At 31.7% G+C, this 9,730-nt stretch overlaps 2 protein-coding genes across 2 annotated transcripts in view; both read right to left on the bottom strand.

The window, feature by feature from the left end:
* LOC108688617 (sushi, von Willebrand factor type A, EGF and pentraxin domain-containing protein 1) overlaps positions 1–1,037 on the bottom strand; it is a 54,542-nt gene extending 53,505 nt beyond the window's left edge. The window contains exon 1 of the mRNA XM_018194949.1: positions 908–1,037. The gene's annotated coding sequence lies outside the window, so the exon portion shown is untranslated. The remainder of the gene's footprint in view (positions 1–907) is intronic.
* Positions 1–9,730, bottom strand: part of LOC108688550 (aminopeptidase N-like) — a 33,896-nt gene that overhangs the window by 5,822 nt on the left and 18,344 nt on the right. The window lies entirely within an intron of this gene.

Below are 9,730 nucleotides of genomic sequence, written 5' to 3'. Positions count from 1 at the left end.
ATGGATATATAATTTAATTACTTTAAAGTAAGAAGTTGGTTAATTACATGATTTGTGTAACAAATTACATGAAAAAATTTTTTCATCGTGTTTATACAAATAAATCTCCTAGAATGAAATTATTTTTTATATAACAAATTTCTCAAAAGAAGATTAAAATGTTTCTATATTAATGTTTTTGGTTTATTCGTTAAAAATGCTCAATGATGAGGCACAATATTTATGTTACTGATAATAAAATAGGAAAACGTTAAAACGTGTTGCTACGGTTCTCTATCAAGAATGAATAATAATTATTGCTGTTTTAATTGTAATTATTTGTTTTGACTTTTTTAATTGTATATTTATCAGAACCTCGTAAATAAATTTTGTACAAGTCCTAGTAATACGCTCATTTACTAGCAACAGTCTGATATTTTAAGATCCCGGACGTATGATCGCGCTCTATAAATTTCAACATTTCTTATGCGATTTAAAAATTTCCACACGTGTAGAAATCATACATCTTACAGCATGCATTCGTCATAGATTTAAAACACCATTTAAAATAACACTTCAGGGATTCAAATTTTTTAGAAATGGTTCTTTTTACAATGAAATTTTAAACGAGTTTTTCAGCATTGATAATTGAAAAATGATTTAATTAAATTAAAAAAAAATTTTTTTTTGTAATTTTACTAATTGAGAGGTTAAATTAAAAGTGAAAAACAACGACCTTAGAATTTCTCGTTCAGGAATTATAACATCAAATTTAATCTCGTATTTATTTCTTTCGCGTCCAAATTCTTTCGCCAGTAGCTTCTGTGGCGTCTATTGGCGAAGAAATGCTGTAAAAAGATCACGCTCACGTGTCAAAATACGCTCCGATTCCGATTTTTACGATATAAGATTTCTCAGAGAAACTTACGTCGATTTTCCCTATGTTCTACGATAAGATTTTAGTCCCAGGGTACATGTACACCACTGAAGAAGTCCGTTCACGATCCGCCCAAGATAATTCACTTCACAGAACGGAACGGAACTGAACTGAACTGAACTCACGCGCGCGTGAACACAGGCTGTCGATAGCGATAATGCGTTCACAAGGCCGGAAGACAATGAAGAAAGGAAGGAAGCGCAAAATGTTTGATAGCAAATTCGCGAATTCGCAGCGAGGAAGAGAGAACGAAGTAAAAGGTTTGAGAATTGTCCTCAGGGTCACGGAGCTCTTTCCCTCCGGCCCGCCGCTACGAGACTGAAGAACCAAACTCTCTCTCTCTCTACGCCCAGGTGAACGGCGCGCGTTACCTGCAAAAGAGTGCCTTCTTCTCTCCCCCTGCGGAACCCAGGCCCAGGAGAGAGAAAAGGAGGTAGCCGTGAACGTAGGCGCAGAAAAGGTGGAGGAGACACTCGAGAGCGAATCGCGACGTCGCCGGAGAAGGCCGAGCGGAGGCATCGCTCTTGTTTGTTGCACGGCAACGTCGGGGGTAACTCTGTACGGTACATTTAAATACCTGTCACGTGGCGGCCGGATTGCTGCAAAATGACGTCAGGACGCAAGCGTGACTCGCGATAGAGAGGAGAAACGCAAATTTGTCTTACATTTCGCTCAGGAATCCGTTCAGGGCGATTGTAATGGCGGCCTTCGGCGTGGAGGCCAAAAGAAGCTCTCTTAGGGGAGCCTAAAAATATTATATCGTTCTCTTGCTCAAATTTTATTTATTTTAAGATTTTCTATCTCTCTTAAAATAGTTTTTACAAAAATTATATTATTTCAATTGTATTGTTATTATATATTGTAAAAACAAAGGAAGATAAATAAATTATTAACGGGGAAATAAATTATATTCCATTTATATTAAATGTGAATTTTCTGAATCAATTTTATAGAAATGTTTTGCCAACAAGTTACTTTGCCATAATATTGTCAAACACTTTTGCGCCGTTCGGAAACAACATTCTAGTTTGAAACCGGTTTGTACGAGTGCGTAGACGTTCATTGAAGGATAATATCTTATTCTAGTGAATGTTTTCTCCGTATTGATTCTAGTCCCATACTCGTACGAGTCATAGAAAATCGAAGGAATAGTCTTTCTATTCCTTCGAGAAAACGGCCGTGAACATAGCACGATGGCGGGATAGCCGGTAGAACTTGGATTTGTTCATGGCGTGCCATGTCAGAGGTTCACACTATTACCGAGAGTAGGTATATGTGCCCTCAGAATTATCTCGCTAACAGTCAAAAAAAAAATGAAAGAATCATTGAAATTATGAAATTTATGAAATTTCTTCATATAATACAAAAATTTTTCACTCGTAAAAATATCGTTGTTAATTGATTCTTTTGTTTTTCAAAAATTACAGACTTTTTGTTCCTAGATAATTTTTATTTCTTAATGAGACAGCCATTAAATATCTATTGAAAAATTAATAATATTTACAGTGATACTCCAAAATTTCAATGTTAAGTGATGGAGATTAAGGCATTGTTAAGTAGATATAAAGTAGTAAAATGTAAAAGATAATGTAACTTGTAAAAGATAATGTTAAAATAACGATATGACAGTAATAAGTCAGTCGCAAGGTTCAATTATAAGGAGAGCTATCATACTCAGGGGGAGGGAGGGATAATAAATTATTTAATCTACATTGATTCTATATGTATATAAAATATATGATTGTCTTGACAAAAGAATATATATGCATGTATAAAGAATATATGGCTGCGATCCTCTTTAAAATATAATTTTACTGTCGTTTTCAATAAAAAAACAGCAAATTTTTTCTCTTTTCTCTCAATGTAATCTAACGAGAAAAAAATCATTATAAAAATTTTTTTTACATTTCTAAGAGAGACTCTTTGAGAGTCACTTCTGTCAACTTTTCTTTCTTTTTCTTTTTTTAGCAATAGTTTCTTTTCAATTTACTTTAAGCTGACGCACATAGTAAAATGTCCAGAGATAGTGGCAAATACGACTCGGCACGCTAACGGGTTAAGTAGGCATGCAATGTACAGCAAGTAGGTGTTTCACGAAAAGAGACATCGATGCTCGCGCAGGAAAGGTCGTCGAGCCAGATTGGTGCGGAGTCACGCTACACGGGTACGACGACCGCGGCCTGCCGCGCGGATTTCTTTTTCTTGCGCGCCTGAATGAAAGTTGTAATTGCACGAGAAGCTGGACGTGCGCTGACGTATATCACGTTCAATATTTTGCGTTTTACGTACGCTAATAATTCGGAGAGATCAGCTCTTCAAATGAGCGATTAGAAATCGCTTGAGAGATCTCCCTCACACTGTATCACAAGATGAAACTTGATGGTGATACCATTAAATCCATATAAGAATTAATAATCGATAACAAGAAATTTGATTAGAGGAATGTTCTTGAATTCATATTGGCTGTCTAATTGTAATTCTAAATCGTCTTGATCAATTTTTTTATATTATTACTTGATATAATTAAACATAATTTACTAACAAAATTAATGCAATAAATGAAAGTTATAAATATAAATAAATGGTTACACCTTTTTGTTTTATGCATTTTAAAAACATCCGATGTTATATCTTTTAATTAATTTATGTAACTGATAATTATGTAATCACATAATTTTTACTTTAAATTTATGTTTTCGTAAAAAAAAATTTACTACTAGAATATTTTACACTTATAGTATATATTATTATACCATAGGTACATATGATATTTACAACTATTATACTAGATATTTTTAAATCGATATTTTTATCTATCAAATTTCCTAAATTGTATCATCATAAGATAATAAGACTAACAATTATTAATAATATATATGTGTGTGTGTGCGTGTGTGTGCGTGTGTGTGTGTGTGTGTGTGTGTGTGTGTATAATTAATATAAATTTCAATATCAATTGTGAAAAAATAAGTTCAAGCCAGTTATATAATGTCTTTCCATTATTGTTATTTATTAACTATTATTTACTAAATTATATTTATTAAATTATATTTATTAAATTATTTTAAATCTTGATTTTGTTTTCAATAAATTATTGTAATTTGATGTTGTATTTCCTTGATTTTAAATTTTTAATTATTTTTATTTATAAACTCGTTATTTTCAAAAGAGACATAATTTAGAAGATGATTTAGGCAATCAGGTTGAAACATATCTCTCTTAACATGTTATGGAAAAACTTATAATTAATCAATTTGTTTTATTAGTAAAAAGTTAAACATGTGTGTAATGGTAAGATCTGAAACATCAAGCTACAATTTCCAATGTTCATTTGCGTACAAATTAATAAAAAAAAACATAATAAAAAATTTCTTAAATAGAATGCATTCGACAAACTTTCTTCTACATAATGTAATTAAGAAAGGCTGATAAGAATAAATATTGAGATATAGAAATTAAGGCGATCGAGGCAATTTACATTTAACTTTTGCTCAACGACTGGCTTTTATAATAAAAAAATAATAAAGAAATAGAAATAAAAATTAACATTTCTAGGCAAAAGTGAAATCCTTCAAGTGTAGATATTCTTTTGCTTTATTTACAAAAAGAAAATTGTATGATAATAAATGTTAATATAAAGTTTATATTTTCTTCAAAGTATAACCGCCTAATTGCCTTCGTCGAGGTTCAGGTGTCGCCTTTTTCTTCCACTCGTTCTAATTGCAACGGACGTAACACTTTTTTACCAAGCGTGACTACGGCGCCGGAGTTACGCAAGAGGAACGATGGCATCGCCGCTACCAACGCGATCCATCGCAATTATTTTTCAATTCTTAATTAACACTCTGCCCAACATAAACAGCGCATTAAAGACAATCGTGGCGACAATCGAACAAAAAGTTGAGCGAATGTTGCGACAAAGAAAAAAGCTCATAAAGCGTACTCTGTTAGCGTTTTATCGGGTCTGCTGCACTTGGAGGCGTTCAACCCGGCAACTTGCTGTGAGCGCACGCGAGCGAGCCTTTGCGCACCGCGTGGCTGTTTATAAATAAAACGGAACCATCATTCTTAAGTTGCTTACCAAGCCAGAAAATGCAATCAAAGGGCGCTGGCAGCGATCTGCGCAGGTTTGGTTTCGAATAATATGCTCAATCATTATTTGTTCAAACATTCCGATTCTACGAATCTGTTTATCTATTCTATTGATTCACGGTGATACAGAGGATCTTTAATAAACTGCAACCATTGCTTGTAACATAAGTTATATTACGGAACGCAATAAATTTTTATATTAAAATTATTTAAATAGTATATATTGGGTTGTCCGGAAAGTTCGTGCCGACCGTTCGTGTTAACCTATATAATTTAATAAATGTATACTAAAATTTAAATTTTCTGTGTTTCAATTTTCCTTCAACATCGGCACGAACTTTCCGGACAACCCAATATATGTAGAAGCAGCTACATATATCCAAAAATGTAAAAAAAAGATATTGAAATCTTTTGATTTTTTAATAGTTTCTTAGTAGTGGTTATGAAATGTTTGAAAACGTTTCAAGAATATATTAAAACAATTCAATTCTATAAAAGCAAAGAAAAAAAAATATATGTAATTAAAAAGAAGTTAATTATAGAAATAATAGCATAAAAGAAGTTAAGAGGTCTTCGTCAGTGAGAAGATAAAAAAATCGAGTTAAAGACTGCATTCCTTTAATTTCTACATGTGTGTAGAATTAATTCCTAAAAAAATTTTGGAAAGAAAAGTATTATATTTTTAAGATAATGGAGATTTTTTTCTGAGATTTTTTTCTGATTGCGCTTGACGAAAATCGAAAAAGTCGCTGAGTCGATAACCAAATATATTGTGCTCATGTCAAGAGATTAGTTTCTATTGTATCAGAATTCTTAAAATAAAGGGGAATCGAAATGAAGTAAATGATGTAAATTATAGTCATTATACAGATCCACATACAGTATATACATATACTAGGTTGATTGATAAGTCCCTAGAATGACACATTATTTGAAACCGCAAGAAATGATTGAAGATTCCCCCAAAGTTTTTTGGAAAGTCTTGCAAGTCTTTCAAATAGAAATGCATGAATTTCAGTTTTTTCCATTTTTACAAAATATCAGAAGTTATGTGCTTTCGGTGGCTGTTACAAATAAACTGATTGTCATCAAGCTGTCTGTAATTGTATAATTGTGAGAGGTTTGGAAATTGGCACTACTGGAAATTCACATTAGATGTGGTAACGCCACTAATGTGTCATTCTAGGAACTTATCAATCAACTTAGTATGTATATTGTACATGTATATAATATTACAAATGTGTATTATACATGTACACATGTGTACTATAAACAATATATACATAATATTTACATATGTATATTATATGTATATGTACATATAATATACATATAGTGTAGGATAACACTTGTTGTTTCATATGTTTTCGCGCATGAATGTCATTTATTAAACATCGAAGTCGTTGTGTTTCGTTTAATTTAGCTAATTTAGCTAAATATATTGTCATTATTTTGTTATATTATATTGTTTATATATTGTCATTATTTTGAAACGCAGAGTAGAAGATAAAAAAGATTATTTGGAAAAACATAAGATAAAGATTTTTTTAAAAATCAGCACAAAAAGAAGATAAAATTACCAGCATTTCAGCCAAGAAGTCACAATTACTTGACGAAAAAGTTTAACAGATGTTACATACGGCTTTTCTTTTATTTATTTATTTTTTTGCGTGTTTTATGTCATCAAATAAGTTTACGTTTGTAAAATATGTAAGGGATAATTAACATTCTAAAAAATCATCTTCCTTGATATCATTTTACGTATTATTAACATATATTACTATCACTATATTATATATATTGTGTGTATGTGTGTGTGTGTGTGTGTGTGTATGTGTGTGTGTGTATGTGTTATATTTACTACATCGCACATACAAATACGTATAAATTTTCTAATTAACTAGTCTTTCATAGATTTGAAACTAACTGCAAAACGTGAAACAACGAATATTAGATTTATGCAACAAAATGATCATTTTTTCTCTACAGTTTCCGATCAATAACTTTTACACGAATAAGTGAATTTAAATAAACTTTTGCATACAATATTTATTATTATTCGATCAATATATGTTTGATCAGTATATGTCTAAAATTTAATTCTTAATGTTACTTTGTCATAAAATTTACAAATAAGTACTACGACACGATTTTATACAAGAATCAAGATTAATAAAAAATTTAAAAAATAGCTTCTAAACAACTGTGCTCAAATTTTACACAGATAATTAGATATAATAATAGAATCTATACAATTTTTATATTTCTGGTAATGTTTTGAGATATGATCTAGACATCCTTAATTGCGCTTTCTTAATAACTAATATAATTATTTACTGATCACCGTTCGATCTGCGTCATCGCTTTCATTCGGTTATCAGTGACTTTCGATATGATTCAATTACATATATGATTCAATTACATATATACTTTCCCAACTTTCTTCCAATGATATCCGTTAATTGTGGGAGCATAAGAAGGAATAAACTTCTTTCTGCAAACAAGATTCACCATTAAGGTTCAGTGTCAGTGAGTAATAATTCCGATCATTCGTTTTATAACGTTGCATCAGCCGGAAGCTTACAACGCGATGTGCATTTAAATCACTTACGGAGTGTATCATTAGGTATGAAGCATTAGCCATATCGATATATCAAGCAAAGTCAAGCGCTCATGACAAGACATTGACCCAAGCAAAGAACCGTTCGAATACATTCTATAGATATAGGTAAAATTAATTTTAGAGTTAGTACTTCCGGAAGATCACGTTTCTCTTCAAGATAGCAAAGAATACGAGTACCTGAATGGTACGAAATAGATTAGAATCCTAATCCGTTTTAAATTTGAAGTCTAATAATAACAATCTTTTAATAATATAACAATCTAACTTTGTACACGGTAAAGTTTATTAATTTCAGCAAATTTGTTATTAACTCAGCTCAGATTGTAAGTTAGTCGGAAGTTCAAATTCGATTTTAACTCCGGCAACTATAAATAAAGTTAAATCAATTAGTCGAAGATGTTTAATTTACATTTTATACACTTGTAAAAAAAAATTACATATAAACTTCTAGCAATTATAGTGGGTAATTTTGAGACTCATTATTAAAAATTTTTAAAGAATAAAATCCTTGATTTCTTAAAATTTGTAGATGATTGAACTTTTTAAATCTTATTTCTTTTTCAGTAGTTAAAAATACATAAAAGTTATCATTCATCTGTTGAGAAATAGTAACCTTGTAAATCAGTATTATTTGGAATTATTTGAAAATGTATCGGAAAAACAATCCTCGCAGACAGTTTTGGACATGATACGATACAAAATGCTTAGGAAGTTATCGGGCAGGGCATCGATCTTGGTACAAGAAACCGTTCGACGTATGTCCAGGCTGACGTTCAGGTGTAGTTAACGCTCATCGTATCCCTTCTTTGGCCGTGTATGAGCGAGCTTCTACTTGGAGTTCGCCACGCCTCGCTTTGCCTCGCACGGCGTGTCCTACAAAACTCGTGGCAAATTAACATCGAAGCATTTACGACGACCTCTTTATCCGCTAGTACACATACTCGTGCGTATGCCGCGTGTGCAATGCTGGTTTCACCGAGGGACATCGAACGGAGAATGAGATGCATAGCTGCATTCCACGCGCGGTTGCGGTCGATCCTATCGTCGATTGACCATTACGGATATCGTAAGAAGTGTATCACTCTCCTTCTTCGAAAATTCAGTTACATAGTAAAGTCCGGAATGATTTCCTGATCGCGAGTCACTCGTCAAGCAAATATTAAAATTGTTTCTGTCTCCTTACTTAAAAAAAATCTAACTTTACTTTTTTTTGGGAATCGATAATACAAAATTTTTTTTATAGAGCAAATACATTTGTACAATGGAAAATGAAAAGAATTTATAGAATATTTTCTCACGTTTTAATGAATATGCATAGAAAGGTTTTATTAAAGATTTAAAGTTCTAAAAATTTAGCTGAATACAGTAAATAATACACTAAAAATAATTTTATCTATTAAAATAATTATGTCGGATGCTCAAGCTAATTACAGCATGATTAATTTATTATGTTTGAGTTTCTTATAAATTATTTTGATAGTTTAACAAAAATATTATTTCCAAATCTGTAGTTAAATTTATAGATATTTCAGTAAAATTCATTCTCTTCAGAGAAAAATTGTTTGCGATTCAGTACGAGAAGGGATTTAACTGGAAAGAATGAATCATTCTGTGAAATATAAAAAAAAATGGAAATGCGCTGAATCAATGATTACGTTGCAATAAACGATTGTGCTCGTAACTTATAAATTATATACATTCCCTCCGTCTTAAACTTGAACGTTTTGAGTAATGGCAGAATAGCAATATTTGTGCGCTTTCTAACTTTTTCGTTTGATTCAAGTATTTTCATAAAATTGCGTTTTGTGTTTAGCTGAGATACTGGCTGACACGATTTTACAATCGCAACTGTACACCGTATCATATATCACCCGGAGCACAGAGCCCAGCTAATTAAAACTGTGCCGCTGATAATTGCCATTTCATTATCCTACAGTTACTTTTATCGCATAGAACGGTCTTGCAGCTGTTAAGAAATCGTCAATATCCCGGCGTACTTGTATCCGCGTTCATTAGTGCTTCAATATCATATTCAGTGAATACTCATTTGGCAGATTTCTGTCTCGCAGACGCAATTTGCGATTTTGTTCAATTAATTA

The sequence above is a fragment of the Atta colombica genome, unplaced genomic scaffold, assembly GCF_001594045.1.
Source record: "Atta colombica isolate Treedump-2 unplaced genomic scaffold, Acol1.0 scaffold236, whole genome shotgun sequence".
Lineage (NCBI taxonomy): Eukaryota > Metazoa > Arthropoda > Insecta > Hymenoptera > Formicidae > Atta > Atta colombica.
The sequence above is the reverse complement of the archived record's forward strand: the minus strand, read 5'-3'. Positions and strand labels throughout refer to the sequence as shown.